General features: G+C 43.6%; 1 long non-coding RNA gene across 1 annotated transcript; it reads left to right on the forward strand.

Annotated features, from left to right (window-relative positions):
• Positions 1-5,735: 5,735 nt before the first annotated feature.
• Positions 5,736-10,966, forward strand: LOC111093054. Its single transcript, XR_005380289.1, has 4 exons — positions 5,736-5,861; positions 6,353-6,425; positions 8,564-8,856; positions 9,034-10,966. It is a non-coding gene; the product is annotated as an uncharacterized LOC111093054 (long non-coding RNA).
• The last annotated feature ends 8,425 nt before the right edge of the window (positions 10,967-19,391 follow it).

A 19,391-nucleotide genomic window follows, 5' to 3' on the forward strand; every position in this document is an offset into this window, starting at 1 on the left:
CATCACGTTTTGAGCTCACATAGAACCTATACAAAAACTGGCATCAATTTAGCCATAAAAGAAGCCTCAATAAATTCTAAGGAAATAAACCAGATAATGTTTTCTGATCATGTTGGGGAGATAAGAAATCAATAGCTAATTATTAGCTTAAAAAGTTATATCTGTTGGGTAACTAAAAAGTTGGCTCTTTAATTACTCTTGGGTCAGAGAGAAAAACATAAAGGATATTCTAAAATGCTTAACGTTAATAGCACAATGAAGGCATAGTGTATCAGGATGCCTGGGTGGCTCAATGGTTGAGTATGTGCCTTTGGCTCAGGTCGTGATCCCGGGGTCCTGAGATCGAGTCCCATATCAGGCTCCCCACAGGAAGCCTGCTTCTCCTCTGCCTATGTCTCTGCTCCTCACTCTGTGTCTCTCATGAATAAACAAACAAAACCTTAAAAAAATAAACTTAAAAAAAAAAACATGGTATGTCAAATCTGCGTGACAGATCGAAGAAGGAACATATGGCTTTAAATACATTTGTCAAAAAAAAAAAAAAAATCCCTGAAAACAAATCAACTAGCCTTTGATATTTAAGCTTTTATACTTCTTAAGTGGCAAAAACCAAAATCTCAGAATGGCGTGATGGGAAGAAATAATAAATACAGTATAGAAATTAATGAAACAGGGAACAGAAAAAAATAGATAAGGCCATGGAGTGGATGAATGACAAACTGAATCTGCAGAACAAGCAGAGTCTGACTGTGGATCCAATTGTCAAGGAAAAAAAAAAAATTGAAGGTAAAATTAAGGAGCTGATGAGTATCTGTGCCCCTATATTTTCAAAGCCCAAACCCAAAATGGAACCTCCAAAAGAGGAGCAAAAGAAACAGGCAGAGCAGAATGGACCAGTGGGTGGAACAAGGAGACAGCCTAGGCCCTCAGGCTGCCAAGCAGGGTACAGACACAGCTGTGCCTTCAGATTCAGACAAGGAACTTCCTGAAATGGACATTGATTGATTAATTCCAACAATTGTTTATATTAAAACAGACTATTATAAAACTAAAAAAAAAAATACTAGCAAAAGCTAGCATGCTAGCATTTTTGAAAAGGTTAGTAAGGAGAATCAAACATCTGGCAAAATTGATTTTTTTCATTGAAATTTTGGTCGAGAGAATTGTGGATTTACATGCTATCAGAAGAATTAATGTAGAAAGAGTCTTGTGTACTCTTTCCTCAGTTACCCCAAAGGTAACATTTTGCAAAACCAGAGTACAAAGCCCAACCAGGGTATTGACACAAATACAATATACTGATTTTATTTAGAATTTCTCTGTTGTACTCATACACGTTGGTGTGTGTGCACATGTGTGTACTTAGTTCTATGCAGTTTTGTTATGTTTTGATTCATGTGTCTGCCACCCTAGTGAACACACTGAACAGTTCCTTCACCATAAGAATCTCTCATGAAAAATCATTTTTTAAAAAGGGAGTGAAGATATAAAAAAAATAGGTACACAATGAAAGCAGATAAATACTTACAGATGCAGTAGAGAGTAATAAAAGTATATTGTGAACAACTGTGTACAAAAAACTCAGGAAACGTAGGCAAAATGGATAAATTGTCAGAAAAATATAAAAAGCCAAAACTGGGGTAAGAAAAATAGATGTATTGACTAGACATAACAATAAAGTAATAGATATGCTGATCAAATAACTTTTTATTTTAAGCCCTGGTATCAAACAATTTTAGAAATAAGTTCTTTTAAATTGTCAGATTAAAAGTTAATCCTTGCTTTACACCAATTGTTTGAGAAATCAGAGAAGGTTGTCTAACATATTTTGTTGAAGGAATATACCTCAACTGAACACTCAGAATAGTAAAAAAGGGAAGAGCTAGGAAAGTATTAGCCCACCAAATTCAACATTATAGCTAAAATAGATCATGGTAAACTGTATTTCAGAGCACAAAGATCATTTCAGCAAATCTAGTATTGTAATTATTTTTTTTTTAAAGATTTTATTTATTTATTCATGAGGGACAGAGAGAGAAGCAGAAACATAGGCAAGTGCCGGACTCAATCTCAGGACCCTAGGATCATGCCCTGAGCCAAAAGCAGATGTTCAACCACTGAGCCACCCAAGCATCCCTAGTATTATAATTCACCATATTAATGTACTAAAAAGAAAAATTACATAGTTATGTCAATATATCCAGAGTATGGTTTCAATACAGTTCAACATATAATTGTAATTTTTTTAGCTGAGAAAAAAGGTAAGGTTACTTTTTAAAAGTACATAATATATATACTAAATATATATATATATATATATATACCATCTATATAATATAGTGTAAGATATTCCATTCAATACAATGAGAAAAAATAAGATGTAGAAATTAAAAGAATAAACAGAAAAACTGTCTTTCTTTGTAAATGGTAATGATCAATGGGAAAGCTCTTAATATTCAGAAGTGTTCACAAAATTACCAGATGCAAGAGTAGTTTACCTATGCCCATGAAAGGAGTCATCCCTGACTTCTGCCTATGGTCCTGTTGAAGTTACTGGAACAGGACTTACCATCCCACCATAAACAAGTAGAAAACAGGGTCAAATACACGAAGCAGCTGCTCTCAGGCATCCAACAGCAGGCTGCAGGACTCTGGTCTCTGAGAAAAGGCAAACAAATGAGGTAAACCCTATGATCCCTGTCCTTCTTGGAGGAAGGTTCTAGAATACTGCACCAACAAGAAGGCCTCAAGCAGTCCATGGCTGCCTCATTGAGCTGAGAAGAAAGCAGCTTCTTCTGAAAAGAAAGATCAGAGGCTTTAATGAGGCTGAGGAGATGGGAACCTGTGGGCAGAGAACCAGAGAGGGAGGAGGTTAGACTCAGAAAGAACATCAGGAGTTTCTGCGGAATACTCTAATGTGCTCGCTCAGAGTGAAACTCCCAGAAGCCAGGGAAAGGATCATCCTGAGGTTTCCACTATGAGGTAAACGATGTCCAGAGTTTGCCCAGGCTTGGGAGACACTTGAGTTCTGACCAGCTAAGGGAGAGTCCTTCATGAACATCTGGGATTTTCAGCAGAGTCACTGGAAGAAGACTAAAGTAGCCCAGAGTAAAAATGACTATAAATCAACCCTTTAAAAAGCATAAAAACAAGACATTCTACAGTGTTCATAAAGGTAGTGGGGTACTAGTGCTGAAACAGAGAAACAGAATAAAGAAAACAACTTAGAAAGAGACCCATGATATATGATTTCAAAAAAAAAGGAGGATGCAGTGGAGGGAAAAAAAATGAATTATTTAGTATGTTCTGTTGGGGTAACTGGCTCACTGTATGAATAAAATTGTGGCTCTAATTCAAACCACATTCAAAGATGAAATCAGAAAAGGCCTCGATGTGAAAGAAAAATGCTACGTATTCCATAGAAGAATATGTAAAAGAATATCTTTTTGACATTAGGGCGGTAAGGATTTCTTCAATTAGACACCAGAAACATAAACCACATGGCAAAGATCAGTGAACTTGACTACATCAAAATGAAAAATATCTGTTCAAACATGGCCACTAGAACCACTGTTAACTGAGGGGTGGAAGGTTGGGAGGAGATAATGAACATTGTCTAAAACCAACAAAGGAATAGACTCTAGACTTCAAAATACTGCAAAGGAGCCAGAGGAAAACAGGAAACCCAACGGGAAGATGTGCACCATTCCTAGAAGAGAGAGCTAAATGGCCAAGACGTTTATGGAGAACTGTTTCACTTCATTAGCAATTAGAAAATAAGCAATTAAAAAGCAATGAGATGCTAATTGGTAACAATTCCAAGGATCAGAAAGAAAAGACAAAATGTTAGTGAAGATGTGGGGCACTGAACCATCCGGTGCAGTTTTCATGTCAGCAGTCAGCCCTGGGCCTCAGTCTCCAGAAGGACAGGGACCCCATGTCCTTGGTGAGCTCTGGGGTGCTAGCTGGGTGCCCGGGCAGGAGTGGCCTGGAGCCGTTTCAGATGACACAAGGTTGAGCTTGAGCTACCAGGGCTGCCCGACTGTGGGCCACCGGGAGAGACCGTGGTGGCATTCAGGCCTTGGCACTTGTCCAGATCCGAATGGAAAATTCAGGATTGGGGGAGGCCTAGAATGCAGTTTCTTTCCACTTAGGAATGCACAAGACAAGGTGGGAGAAACAGAGGCCGGTCATGGGGTGTTGGCACGCCAATCCACGCCTCTCGTCTCTTCTTCTTCCAGGGAGGGGGCAGATGTGGGGGAGATCCTCAGGCTTGGCTCCTCTGGTGCTTCCAACAGGTCCTGAGACCCTGTGTGGGGGCCTCTGTGCCTCAGAACCCTCATCCACGCTGTGGGAGGGGGCCCTGGCCCTCGCCTACCTCACGGGCCACGTTACATAAATAGGAAGGCCGCCTGTAATATCAAAATACAAGTGATGAGCTGGACCATTGGGGAGAGTTTGCTGGGCTTGCTTTGAGGTTTGACCTATTTATTTTTCTCCAGGAGTTTTTTTGGAAATTTTCTTTATTAAGGTTTTTTCCTTCCTTCTTCCTTTCTTGCCTCTGACTGACGTCAGCACAAAAGCCAGCGTGGGCAGAATTTGGGTGTTTAAGGACACTCCGGAACACTCCATTGTTGGCCTCTCCTCCTTCCCAGGCCCTGGTCTCTGCCAGACACTGAACCCCGAGGACAAAGGACAAGGCTTCTCATCCTCTGTCCCCCATAGGTCCCACTTCTGGTCCCTCTATTCAGCAGCGCAGGACTGGGGTCCCAATCAGAAGCCACAGGCCCCAAGGTTTGCCACGGGGCCACCCAGGTCCAAGGCTTAGTCACACTGCTCCCGTCTGTTACTCCAAAAAAGAACTTTTGGTCTGCAAAGTGTATCCCCCACATAACATTCAGGAAGGACAGACTTGATTATGGTTGAGACTGGCCACCAGCTTCACATCTCCTGAAATTTTCCCCACCTGGATGCCAAATGTCTCAGGATTTGCCATTAGAACTAAAAAACCAAATAAGGAAAACTCAAGTCCAGCCAGAAATATACCATTTGAAGCTTTACTAATTAGTCATTTATGCCTCAATGTGAATGAAATCCTTGGCTTTTCCTGAGGGTCAGGTATGAGAAAATTCTAGAACATTCCAGAGGCCTGTCTGTAATAGGGGAGGGGGCATAGGCGGGACAGGTGAAGGTGCCAAAGACAAACCCCACCCCCTCCTGACTGACCCTGGACTGGTCTGCCCAAAGACTGGCCAAGCCCCCTCCCATGAGGCCTGCCCCTCCTTCCCCAAGATCCCCAAGATCCCCACCACCCAGGCTGGCCCTCCTGCCCCTGCCTCTCCCCTCCCTCCTTCTCTCGCTTTCTCTCTCTACAGATGTCCCCATTCCTTTTCCTTCTCTCTTTTCACCTTCTAATTGACTCTCATGTTCTCCTTTCCTTTCTCATTCTTTTGTCTTTCACTTTCTCTCACATTTTATCCCATTTATTGCCTTTTACCTTCTCTTTCAGGTTCTCTTTCACTTTCCCTCCTTCTCCTGAACTTCACTTTCACTTTGTCCAATTTACTTGTCACTGGAGTGCTCAGCCTGTCATCCTCCTCCCCTCCCCAAGTCTTTCTGCACATCCTTCGGTGGAGGTTTGGGTTCTGTAAATGCTACACATCGATGAGCATACATTCTTTCCTTCTCTCTCTTCCCACTTCTTTTTCTTCCCCCCTCTCTGGCCCATGCCTCCCCTCCACTTTGCCTCTCTCCCTTCTCCCTGGACACCCTTCTCTCCCCCATCCCCTTCCTTCCAGCTGTGTGAACATCTCAATCGTACCATGTCGGCAGATCCTTGCTGGCCTGACATTTTATCCTAGGTGCGTCTGCTTTAACTATCCCACTTAAAAATTAAACCCATCTGCCCCAAACTGAAAACAGCCTCTCCCCCACCGGGGACAATAAATATCGATGACTTGAGGCATGATTGGCTTTATGATGTTTGATGACAACTGGTCTCAGTTACAGAATTTACATCATTTAATAAAAAAAATGAAAAGCCCTAGCAGGGATGTTGCGTGTCAACAGACATTATTAAATGTCAAAAGAAATACATTTTCTTCAAGAGCCTGAAATCTAAACAACGTGAGGGTGCTGGAGAGGGGCTGGGCGTGGGGAGTTTGGACAGCTCTTATAGGAATATTGTTTCTTTTTTTTTTTTTTTTTTTTTGCATTCGCCCTGATTTGCTCTGGTTGAGTTTTCCTAGAGTCCTACTGTAGCCACCACCACAAAGCCTTTCTCGAGAAGTCCTCTTCCTTTTCATTATCTGAAAAGCTGAGCCCATTTGACACCTCTCTCCTTTCCCCACAGGACACCCCTGAGATGCTCCAGTGGGAGAAACTGGATGTACCAAAGGGCAGGATAGCTGGAAGCCGGAGATGAGGTGAGAACGCTTACTTGTGTCTCTTTATTTTTATTGCCAGTACGAACTCAGGACTGCCTGGCTCTGAAGTTGAAAGCAAATAAACCAAGATCTGCTATGTGAGCCTACTGTGCTTCCATTTATATCCTGATAAGTTAAATATAAATAGTGCTATTAAAAGGGGTGGCTGCCAACATTTCTATTTGGGGTACTCTCAGTCATTAAACAAAAAATAGAAGGGTGGAAACAGTTACTGCTATTTTAAATGTATTTATGTGTTTTATGGAGCTGGGTTCTGACTACCTGAGATACTTCTGGAGGCTCATGTGGGTATATTTAGAAGGATCATAAATGCTTGTGGTCTTCAGAGTGGTTTTGAGAATGAAGTCCCTCAAGGCGTTTGTAATTGAAAAGGTTAACATGGCTTCTTGGAATTCCTCACCGACCTTCCACCACCACCCCCCCCCCCCCCCCCCCCCCCCCCCCCCCGCCCCAGTGGCTTAGGCTATGGGAGAATCAGACTCTCTTTTTCATCACAGCAGTTGTTGTGGTCTTTCAAAGAAGGTTCTGGAAAAGAATAGCAGGACTGCAATAAGGATGCAGGGATTTATGCTACCTGGTCCTGCGTTTGTAAAGCAGGGTTGTTATTAATAACTATCTGATGGGGTCATTGAGGACGTCCCAGAAATGTTATTTGTGGGCAATGTCTTGACAATGGAGAAGGGGCTAAGAGGTGTCTCTTCTGGAGACAAAGGGTGTGTCACCGGGAGATCTCTGAACCTTAGACACTTAACAGTTGGAGATTTGGGGCAAGTCATGTACTCTCTCGGGGCCTCAAATTTATCACCTGTGAAATGAAAATGCTAATACCTACGTTTTAGGCCTTTAGTGGAAATTAGATGCCAAGTGTTTAATAAACATGGAGTGCTGCCTTCTTTCATTCAGAAATATATGAAACACTGACTGTGAGCCGGGGAAGCTGTTGGGAGCTGAGGATGGAGACAGAAGTTGTTAGAGGAGCAGATCTGAGTCCGAGGGTGCCACTCTGCAGCTCTGGCCTCAGAGCCTGGAGGCACTCGGAATCTGTGGAGGAATTCCAGAGAAGGTGGAGGAATGTGGGAGAAAGTTCCAAAGAAGGATGTGAAAAAGCAAGTGGGTCTAACTTGTCCAGGATATGGAGGGTGGGGAGTGGGGCACTCGGGAGTGGGGAAGCTGTCTTTTCTTGGCGGACAAGTCATCCGAGGCCATGGAAGCACAGCATGGTGCTGAATGGAAAGAATGATGCTGAACTTGGACGGAAGAGGCATATAGAGGCCGGAACGATGAGTCGCAAGTTCTTGGATGAGTAGAATGGCGAGCAAAATGCAAGGTTCATTAGGATATTTATAGATATTGCCATTGTGTTCACGTTGACAAGGTTTGCCTTGTATTTTCTTTGCATGGCTAAGGCTGGAATGAAGCTGGAATGCTCGGAGGGTCCCACATCCAGGTTCAGACAGGTCCTCTCAGACCCAGCCCATTACCTGACAATCTTAGTCACCTGTGTTGGGGGGCGGGCAGTTGGCAGGATTCTCTCAGGAATGACTTTCTTGTGATTTGTCCAGAAATTCCTTCCCTCAGCCAAACCAGAAAAACCACTGAATCTGAGGTATTTGGAGTGGGTGGATGGTGTTCTGGATCTTTTGAGGGCAAATGGCTGTCAAATGAAATGATCCCCTTAAAAGCTCATTTTGTCCTCAAAGTGTGTGTGTGTGTGTGTGTGTGTGTGTGTAGGGGAGGAGGTCCAGTAAGGCTCTCACTTTTTCCAAATGAACTTCCCCAACTTCATTAGGAGCAAGTGCAAACAGATGGGGAAGGCGGATTTCATAATAGCAATGGCCTCTTCACCACTGACCACCATGAGAAAAAAAAAAAGCACTGCCCCCCCCTCCCCTTCTGGAAGTTGTCCCTTTAAGTGAGGTAGGAAAGTTGGAGCTGTTTTCCTCCAAGGAATTTAAGAGAATCAACATGTTTTCCTTTCCTGGTTGCATCTGTGGTTGGATTGCTTAAAATATTTCACTTCTTAAAGTAACCTCAGTTTGTTACAGTGGATTTTTTTGGTTTTGGGGTTTGTTTGTTTTTTAACCCCCTTGTTTTTGTTTTGTTTTGTTTTGAGGTAGAGAAGACAGGCTCCAGGAGAAGAAAAAAGAAAGAGAGAAAGAAAGAAACTTCTCGTTGTCAGAATCGGAATGCATATCAGTTATGCTGGAGACAATGAAAACATCAAAAAGCACATACAAGCCATAAAAAATTCAGGTCCTCTGAAGCAATGTGGGACACGCTTGGTTGCGCTCCTCATTTGCATGTCAGTACCCACAATGCTCTGCTGGCTCCCAGATCTTTCTGAGCAGCCCCAGTGTCTGAGCTCTAGGGAACAAAGTGAAAGGTTCGTGTGTGCTCGTGGGTGAGACAGGTACTTTGGTATCGGCGGGAAAGGCAAGGCGGGTGTGGGGAGAGAGGCTCCCACCATGGTGATTAGCAGCCAGCCCTTTAGGCTTACAGGAGCTGTATCTTGCCTTTTGTTTTCTTTGTCTTTTTGTTTTTGTTTTTGTTTTTGCCTTCCTCTTCTTCCCTTTGCCCAACAACGCAGAGCTGGTGAAGGCACGCTGTGCAGCCTTTAGAAGCCCTGACTGATGGGGTTGCTACACCACTTGCCTGGAATTGGAGATTTGGGGTCAGCCTGTGTCTTCTGATGCTGGCCCGCATTCCAAGACGTGTTGGCCTCTTCAGCATTTGGGCTCCTGAGGACGGTCCCTGCTTGGTCAACGTGAAAACGTAGAGGTGTGACCCTGACCTGCTGCTGGGGACCCAAGGGGAACACGCTGACTTCACTCTTTCCTCCCAAGCACAACACTTTTCTCTGCAAACGTCGCTCCCCTGGACCCCCGCAGAGCCATGGTCTGCACATTCCAAATCCCAGGGGGGCAGATAGGAATACAGGGCCCAAATTAGAAGTCCTTGGAGGCAGGGACATACATTTGGTCCCTGACTTGGTGTCCCCAGCCTCCTGGGTGGTCTTGGGGGTGTTACTTGCTCCCTACCATTCCTCCGTTCCTTCCCAAGCCTGTCCTGTGCTGGGAGGATCTACAGAGCTTGGGTGGCTATCACATCTGCGATTTTAACATGGCCAGCCATTCTGGGACATGACAAAATATGTAAAAAATAAAAGTAAAGCTCGATCTTTGAGGCTCCTACCTGGAAGGTTTTTGTCTGGGCTTGTACTTTGATTTTTGAGCTTCACTTTTCTCAAAGCTGCAAAGGAGTTCTCAGGCTAGATTAATTTAGCGGTAGGGAGATGCGGGCGGAGGAGCGAATGTGGCTACATGCGGGCTCTCAACCCACCCCTGACAACCCCCAAGCATCAGAGGTAAGATAAAAGTTAGCCCCCACCTAGAATTCAGAAGCTGGATCCAGCAGACAGGTTGGTTTGCTTCAGCCTATACACAGTGCTGTAAAATGTGTTTCAGTGGTCGCCAACATTTGAAAATCAGGAGCTTTTGCAGCATTTCTTAAGACATCTGAAGATTGGACTACACTAGGCCTACATTTCTTCATAGTAACCTAGAAGCAGCAGCCCCCGGGGGTGGTGGAGGCTCCCCTCTCCTGCCGGGCCTGCCTTCTCTGGCCCACCCAAGTCTTCCAAGTCCACTCACTCCACCTACCTATAATCCTATCTCGATTTTGCAGGCTCAGCCTTGGCCAGACTCATGCTCTGAATCTCTGAGTTTCCCTACTTTGTTACCAGTCACATCTGCATAAGGATAACCCAGCTTCTGCCTAGCTCTGACAGCTTTTCCTAGTGGGCATACAGGGGAACCAGGACCAAGGGCCCTGACTTATAAACACCCCCAGCTTTTCACCTCAATCCCCAAACATGCTTGGGGGCTGCTTCAGCAAATGTGTTTTTCACCTGCTACAGCCCAAGGAGTCTGCTCCAGCCTCCTGGCTCTTCTTGGCACACACGTTTCCCTTCACTTCTGATGCCTCAAGTAGTCTGAGGTGAGGGGTGGGTTGCAAGGTTTGGATTTTTCAAAATTCTTTCCCAGGTTTGTTGTGTCTAATTTGGGCTGCAAATGGTTTTTGGTGTCAACGGCTAACCACTGTTTGGTCTGAACATTCAACTCTGTTGAATTTAGATGGCGGTGAAAGCCCAGTTTCTCCAAATACAGTCTAAATACATTCACACATTTATTCCCACATGTATCTTTATGTTTCTGCCTGTCTCACCACACCTCAGACATGTTCATGGACGGGAGTGTCCTGGGAAGAAAACGGGCAGGTAACTTGACCCTCTACTGTAAACTTCATAAAAAGAAAAATCATTTTTGACCCAAACAGATGGTGCATAATAAAGATGCATCCAAGCAAGGGTGTTCGCATGAGAGCTTGGACACGAGTTCTGTTGTTTTCCTACAACCTAAAAGACAAATAGTATCTCTAGAGAGAAGGAGAAATAGAAAGTTGAGAAATTTAAGAAAAAGGTCACTTTTGAAAATTATCTCCCTCTCCCCCCGCCAAAAAAAATCTGACTGGGATTCTTTATCAGCATCAGAGCCTTAAGTAGTTTAATGTTCACCAAGTTACAAAACAGTTAACACAACAGATGATGCCAGGTGTTGATAATACTGATGGTGACAGTTAACATTTATTGAGAGCTTACAACAGTCTCGGAACGGGGCTGAGGATTATTACACACTTACTCCTTTAATCCTTATAATAATGCTGTAAGGTCGATATATTATCCTCATTTTACAGCAAGGAAACTGACACTCCGCGTGGTTAAGTAATTTGCCCAAAGTCCCAGAGGTCAGAAGGGATGGAGCAGGTATTCAGACTACGCTGCTCTCCAGCCTAATGTGGGCCTGGACAGCAAGACTGATGCTCCCCTCACCAGCTGGCCAGAGTAAGGATCTGGGAGATGGCCTGCCTCAGTCATGACCGGCGTGGGAGCAGACACTTGGGTGGGTCCAGGAAGGCTGGAGGGAGACAAATGGTGTATTTGGCCCATAATTCCTTTCCTAGAAATGACCCCCAGGGATGTACCATGGGAGGCCCATTGGCTCCTCTCTGATGAAATCCTCGATGTTCAGAGATTATCCCACTCTAGACAAATTGACAGAATGGGCCACAGCCTGGCGGATTTGATGGTTTCCTGACCCTGAATGCCTGGGACCTGATTGGAGGATGCAAGGTGTGCTCATTGCCTAAGGGTGCCTGGCTGCCTTGATGAGGTGACGCCTGAAGCAAGGCCAGGATTGAGGCAGAGCCAGAATGGGAGAGCAAGTTCCATCTTCCTCTGCATCATACCTGAAGACAGTGATGAGGATGGAATGATGTTCTGAGCTCCAAGGTGCGTGGCTGGGAAAGAGACCAGGCATTGTCAGTGAACTCTGAATCCCAAGTGGGTAACCTTTATATGGTGGTTTTCAGACATGGGCAGATGCTTCAACAGGCTGGTCTGGGCTGAAATCTCAGCTTTCACATACCCCTGCCCAGAGACCTTCAGCACCTCAGGGGAAGCATCATGCGCCAAGGACTATGGGTAACAGTAGGAAGAACGAGGGATGTTCTCTGCCTTCTAGCAGCTTACATAATTTCTCTGTTGCAAAGCAGCTTGAACAGAGAGATTCCAAGCTCAGTAGAACAGAGTAACTCATGTTAATGGGGAAAGGAGAAAATGTGTCACAGGGTCGGAGACCACGCATACTCGTCCTTCCATTCCCTAGTGTGGACCAGAGTTAGACATTAAGCAAATGTCTGTTGAGGAATGACTGCTTCAGTCGATGATTGAATTTTTCTACGGCTCTTGGAAATATTTTTGGGAAAGGTAGAAAGTGAATGTGAGTTGTATCTGTCAAAACTAGGCTTGCTGCTAGTAACTGGCACCTGAGTTAGCAGTCACGATATAAATTAAAGGCTTATTTATCTGTCATGTAACACAAAGCGTTGAGGTTGATAATCCCATGGCAGCCTCATAGTCATCAGGGACTCAGCCTCCTTCAATCCCTCTGTTCTTCCGTCTGTAGTTCATGAATTCCTCTCCTAAAATCATCTCATGGTAACAAAATGGCTGCTGCTGCTCTGTTGATCACATCCATGTTTCAGGTTGAAGAAGGAGGAAGGGGAGAAGGGCAACCTTCTCAGAAACGTCAGTTGACTTCCACTGACATTTCGGTGGGCACTTATAATTGCAAAGGAAACCAGGAAATATCTTCTTTTATCTGGGCACCTTGTCAACCTGAGTAAAATGTTGCTTCTGTTAGTAAAGAAGGAGAAGAGAAGAGCGGCTAGTGGCCAGATAACTGCAGACTCTGGCTTGGAAGATTCAGCCTCCTTTATGGAGAGGAGGAAGGAAAGGAATTCACCAAGGTAACCCCTGTCTCCCTCCTGTCCTGTGAGATGCACAGCTTTGAGACATTCTTTATTGCGGCCTGATGATGTGGCAAATACAATATGTGGGTGCCTGGGGCGCATAATTAGTTCCTTCACTATTCAAATCCTACTGTTAAGGGCCTGGTTAATTGCATTGACTTCTCCTTCATTATTTTCAGCTGTGTAAAGTGCCTCTAAGAATGCTCAGATTCTATTTCCTAATGAAGCTTCTGGTGAAAAATGGAATCTGACAGGTATGTGGATAGAAATGCCCTGCAGAGGCTGACAGAGCTGGACATGTTAGCCAGGCAGGTAGATGGACAGATAGGCAGATAAAGCCTTTAGTAAATACCAAGTATTACTTAATAGCAAACTTACTGCCTCTCACTGACTCCGAACAGGCTCTTACAGGATATTTAATGACTTCTGCTAAACAGAATATTTGAGTTTCTCACATTTTTCAGGGCTACAAAAATTAAAGCTACTGCGTAAGACAGGTGCCACATTTTCCACTCTTGTGTTTGTTCAGTTTTCTTAGCTTCCCCCCTCCCCACCGCCCCCAATGAAAACCAAATAGACACTCATGCTTTTTCCAAGATGGCAACCCAACAACCAACCATGTGTTCTCAGGTTAAGGCTTCCTCAACACAGAGAGCATAACAGGGCTGGATGTTTTCCAGTTTTCTTTAGCCCCGGGCTTGGGAAGCTGCATTGAGGTTTTTGAAGAGAGAGGCAAGAATGTGAAATGGAAGTCCTTGGAGTTCTGCCCATTGTTAGCCTTGGAGGATCGCTGAAGGGGTGGACTGCCTCCTGGTGAAACTGGCAGCTTCTGTGAGACGTGGTAGAAATGACCAGTCCTTGAAGGAGGTTGAGATTATTCAAAATCCCAAACCTCACCAGTGGTCCAATATCTGGAAAAAGACTCATCAATAGGAGAGAATAAATTCTTCATATCATGTATACTGGTAATTACTTACAAACATCTTCCTTTCCAGGAAGGAATAAGTCTTCCTTCTTCTCTATTAGCTTTTTTTTGCCAGAACATAAATAGTGTTCAATAAGTATTAGTTTAATGGCTATATAGATAATACCACCTAATTTATTTCAGGAACAATGTCTGTCTTGGCTTCTCCCATCCCCTTTGTTGCCAAATTCTTTTTAAAGGTCTTATTTATTTATTTATTTATTTATTTATTCATGAGAGACACACAGAGAGAAGCAGAGACATAGGCAGAGGGAGAAGCAGGCTTCTCGAAGGGAGCCTGATGTGGGACTTGATCCGTGGACCTGGGATCACACCCTGAGCCAAAGCCAGATTCTCAACCGCTCAGCCACCCAGGTGTCCCTGTTGCCAGATTTTTAACATGTTTTCTCCTGGACATTTTCTTTGTATGTTTTTAGTGATTGAGATTGTTATATTGTACATATACAACACCGTGTATACTGTAGTACACAATATAATATAATGTAATATACAATTGTGTATGATGCTTTGTCAAGTACCACTGCAGCACAAACATTCCTATGTGTTTTCATATAGGCTAAGTTGCTGTAATAAAGAGATCCCAAAATACAGAAACTAAAATAAAATAGTATTTATTTATCTCTCAAGTAATGGTCTAAAGATAGGCTAGGGCAGGTGGGCAGTCCTGCTCCACAGAGCAATCCACAGAACAGGCTGGAGGAGCACTCCGTTTAACACATGGTCTCCATATCTTGATCCCATATGGCTTCTCCAGTTTTCATCATTCCAAAGCTGAGGCGAAGAGGGAAAGAAAGAGTGGAGGGCAGACAGCTTTCTCATAAAAACATAATCCAGAAGGTTCACGCTTCATTTGGGCTTACGCCTCATTGGTCAAAACCTAGAACATGATTAGCGCTCTAAGGCGCAGGGGGTGGGGGGCTGGAAATTGTAGTCTCTAGCTGGACAATCATATGTTGCATCGGTGTTTCACAACGGATGTTAAGCTTCAGAATTTACAAATGAGAAGTTGGAATTCCTGAGGATTCTTGGAACTTCCTGAAACATAAGTTAGTCTTAGAAGAACTCCAATGTTGTTCATATTCTTTTCTCAGTCTATGGATATCTAACAATATTAGTTCAATAGATAAGACCTAAGTTTAGTAAATTCACAACAACAATAGCTTGTAGTAAATAATCAAATGTTGGAAAATATCAGTGAACATTACTGGGTAATATTCAAATAATGTAACATTTAGATCTAACAAAGCATTATGCAGAATTACACATCAAAATGACCAATTTACAGACTTCCTTTGCTTCCAAAACTTGTTATTTCTGAGACTATTAGTAACAGGAGATATATAAAGTACACATGCATATAAGTTTAATGATATTTGTTTTATCTGCAAGAATGACTTGCCATTCACAGCATGTCATGAACACACACTTGGAGTGGGGTAAGAGCTACATACAAGACTGGCTGAGTAGATCATGACCACTTCTCTCCTGCGTACTCTGATCCTGGTTCCTGGAAATGTGGATCCTAACCTGCCCACGTTTTCTCCTCTTGCTTTTGAGTTGACACTGATGAATTCAAACCAGTCGTGTTTCTTCTCTGTTGATTGTTAAGCTTTGATTCTTGGGAAAATTGTGATACCTTTTTTCATGGTCCTAATTTCTTCACTAACTTTTCCTTCAGGATTTTGAAAAACATTACAATTTCCCAAGAAATTCTGGAAAGGAATCCTCACAGGAAGCCTTAGTAGGGGTGAGAGTTGGGGCGGGGTGGAGTTGGTTTGTAGGGGAGTTCTATTACTAAAAGATAGGAGGGAATGAATTCTGGGACATATCCCTGATCAGGACCAGCTACATAATTTCTGGGCACAGTGCAAAATGAAAATGTTTTTGAACAAGGAGCCTCCTTGCTCAAAAATTATTAAGAATTTCTGGATAGTAGCCATGGAGTATTAAACCAAGTGTGAGCACCAAGGATGGGACTCTGTTTAACGGTTCAAGACCCACACCCATGAAGCTGACCCTGGCCCTGCTATACCACATTATTTAAAAATATTTGTTAATCTCAGTCTTTAAGTGACTGCATAGTATTCCACCGTATGGATTTACCATAATTTATATAAGTATTTCTGTATTCTCAGAAATTTTGGTGACTTTTAACTCAGTCATCTTTCCACCAGTTTTGCTTATCCTATTCTTAGGATTGGCTTGGTCTTGCAGGATATGTATGGAAACTTTTGGTTTTCTGCCTAAGATGTGAAGCTTTAGTTCTGATACTCCCTAGAGGCTTCAAACCCTTGTTGAGGAGTGGCCTGTTACCCATGGGGTGTAAGTCTGAGCCAAAGCCAAATAGGCAGAAACCAGGACTGGATGGGAATCCGCATGGGAGGCATCCTGGTGGTGAGCAACATCAACAGGCCAATCAAGCTGAGGCTGGGTGGAAAGACATTGTTAAGGCCAGAATAAGCAGTCAAGGCAGACTTGGGCCTGACTTCAGAGGTAGGACCAGGGATGAGTTCCACGGGTGTTGGTCAGCCAAGAGCAGCTATTGCCCTTTTGCTTGGGGCTAGCTGGCACTTCTCTACTTCTTCCCTAGTCCACGTACCCCTGACCTGGTCTCCTGGACTTTAGAGAGCTCTCTGTCCATGTTGGATGGCTGCCTCTCTTATAAACTCTGGGTGGGCTGGGAGCTCAGTTGTTAGGGGCTTGGAGAGGAGGGGGTGGGCTGGATGACCAGTCTCTGGGACTCCGAAATCTCCTGCAGGCCCCTGTGTAATCATTAGCCTGAGACATGTTCACAGCAAATAAACATGTCCTTCTTGTCCAACATATTTAGCAGGGACAGGCCAACGCAATAGAGGAGGAAGCACAGCAGTGAAGGGTAGGAGAAGCATAGGACTAGTTAGCTCAGGGGGCCAAAGGCATCTCTGACTCTGTCATTTATAACCTAAATGATCTTAATTGATACACAGTCATTCCATGCTTCTGTTTCCCTATCTGTAAAGTGGGACCAATAGGGGCCTCACAGTTTTAAGGATCAACACACCTTTTTCTATAATGGGACACAGAGTAAATACTTCAGACTTTATGGAGCAAACGAGTTGTTTTGTTTTGTTTTTGTTTTTGTGTTTAAATAACATTTATAACTTCCTCTCTCTGAAACTTTGAAGTATTGAATATAGCGCTGTATCAAAATTTATACCCTTTGACCAGCATGTCCCCATGTGCCCCAACCCCTTCCCTAGCCAACACCATTCTACTCTCTATTTCTGAGTTCAGCTTTTTTAGATTCCACATCTAGGTAAGAACATACAGTGTTTAGTTTCCCTGTCAGACTTACATCACTTAGCCTAACACCCTCAAGGTCTATCCATGTTGTCACAACTGGTAGGATTTCCTTCTTCTTTTATTTTGTAATTTCTTTTAATTTTTGGAACTGAAATATGCTTTTCCTATAATGGTTGTGTAAGCTTAAAGTAGACAGTGTGTTGATCATGTCGATTTGATAGATTTATACATTATGATATGATTTCATTATAGTGTTAGCACTTCTATCACTTCACATCATTGTCATTCACGTTTGCGACAGGAATAATTAAGAGTTAGATTATTACAATACTGCATTGTTGTCTACATTCACTATACTGTGCGTTAGATCTCCAGGATTGTTTATCGACTGACTAGTTGCCAGTTTGTACCCTCAAACATTTCTCCTATCCCACCCACCGAACCTCTGGTAACCACCACTTTACTCTCTGTTTGCATGATTTTGGCTTTTATAGATTCCACATAAAAGTAATACCATACAGCATTTGTCTTCTTTTTTTTCATCTGACTTGTCTCACTGAGCAGAATGTCCTCAAGGTCCATACATGTTGCTGTAAATACCAGGAATTTCTTCTGTCTCATGCCTAAATACTATTCCCTTGTGTGTATACATACCACATCTTCTTTATCCATTTACCTGATGGTGGACATTTATATCTTATATCTATATATCTGATGATGGGCACCTATCTCTTATATCCATATATCTAATGTTGGGCACAATATCTTGGCTCTTGTGCATAAGGCTGCAACGAACACAGGAGTGCAGATATCTCTTCAATACACGGTGTAGGGTTTTTGTTCCAACCACTCTGGCTCTGCTGTTGAGGAGTGAAAGCAGCCGCAGGTGGTATGTAAGAGACCAGCAGTGCCTGTGTGCCAGCAATACTGTGTTTACCAAAGCAGGTGGCTGACCAAAGCATGCTGACCCCCAACCCATATCGCAGGACCATTGTGATAATTAAATGAGATAGGGTGTGTAAAGCACTTGCTACAGGCCCCTCCATAATATGAACTACTCCCCTGTGCAACAGCCGGAGTGGAGCGGCTGAGAGAGTGGTTCACAGCTTCTCAGCGTCAAGATCTGGCCCCTCATCTCTTAGCAAGATGCTGAAAGAGTCCTCTTTGTCTCCTTTTTCTTCCTGGGAGCCAAAGTGCCGAAAGGAGGCATCTTGACATTCTTCTAAACAGACATCATGGTGTACTTCTGCTCTGCATTAGTTGCTCTTTGTGATTGTTTTTGAAGATGAATCCTTTCTAAAATGTGCTTGTAGACATGCAGCTGCCACCATGAGAGAAGTCTGAGAATTTCCCCCTCTTCATTTCCATATTGCATGTTCTTAAAAGCACATCCTTCCTTTTCAATGTTGTCAGCTTGGTCCTCCATGGAGAGCACTTGGGGAGGAATTCTCTTTAGCCCGAGACTCCTGGGTGAGCTGCAAAAGGTTGGAAGTAGCTCAGAACAATGGCATCTCCAGGACTGAAACAGCATCCGTGCCTGCACTTTCTTTCATCGTGGAATCTCCAAAAGAGGATGTTACAATGGAATTTCTGAATCTAGTAGGGGTGGGACCTAGGAATCTGTCATTAAATAATAATTTTAATAATTATAATAACAATAATTTAAATAAAAGGTCCCCAGGTGAGTCTGCTGCTCAGCCAGGTCTCTGCTTAGCTCCTGGCCCTTCTCCAGGCTGGGGCTAATTCCCCCTTGATATCCCAAAACCCCAAGCCCCACAGCTGCCTGATTTCCTCTTTTCTCTGTGCACTCGCTGTGTTAGCCAAAAGGCAGAGGGCTTCGCAGGCGCGTCAGTCCCTGCAGCGGTGGCTCTGAGCTCCAAGAAGGAAATGATTTCACACTGGATCGGCCTGCCGAGAAGGCTGGAGCCTGCACGCTCAGCCAGTGGACTCAGGAGAGCTCTGGGCCGGGAGGACTTCAGTGTTTCCAAGTTAACGCCGAAGGCTCATACACTGGTGGATGGGAAAGTCATTGATTTTTCTTGAGATAATAACTCGAGTGTATTTGTTCAGTGTTTTCTCAGAAACAAAGGCTTGTCTGACTTTATTTTCATTTCGTTTCATTTTGTTTTTTGTTTGTTTGTTCTGAGAAGAAAAAGGTTGAGAAGCTAAAGCAAAATCTTGATGTTTTATTGTTCACTGGCTCCTGGGGCCAACTTGGTTGTATCTCTCTCTCAAATACATAGATTCTTCAATAGATATTTCATGAGCACTTACTGTATGTCTTGCTGGGCACTGAGGGCTCTGGGAGA

The sequence above is a fragment of the Canis lupus genome, chromosome 28 (genome assembly GCF_011100685.1).
Source record: "Canis lupus familiaris isolate Mischka breed German Shepherd chromosome 28, alternate assembly UU_Cfam_GSD_1.0, whole genome shotgun sequence".
Taxonomy (NCBI): domain Eukaryota; kingdom Metazoa; phylum Chordata; class Mammalia; order Carnivora; family Canidae; genus Canis; species Canis lupus.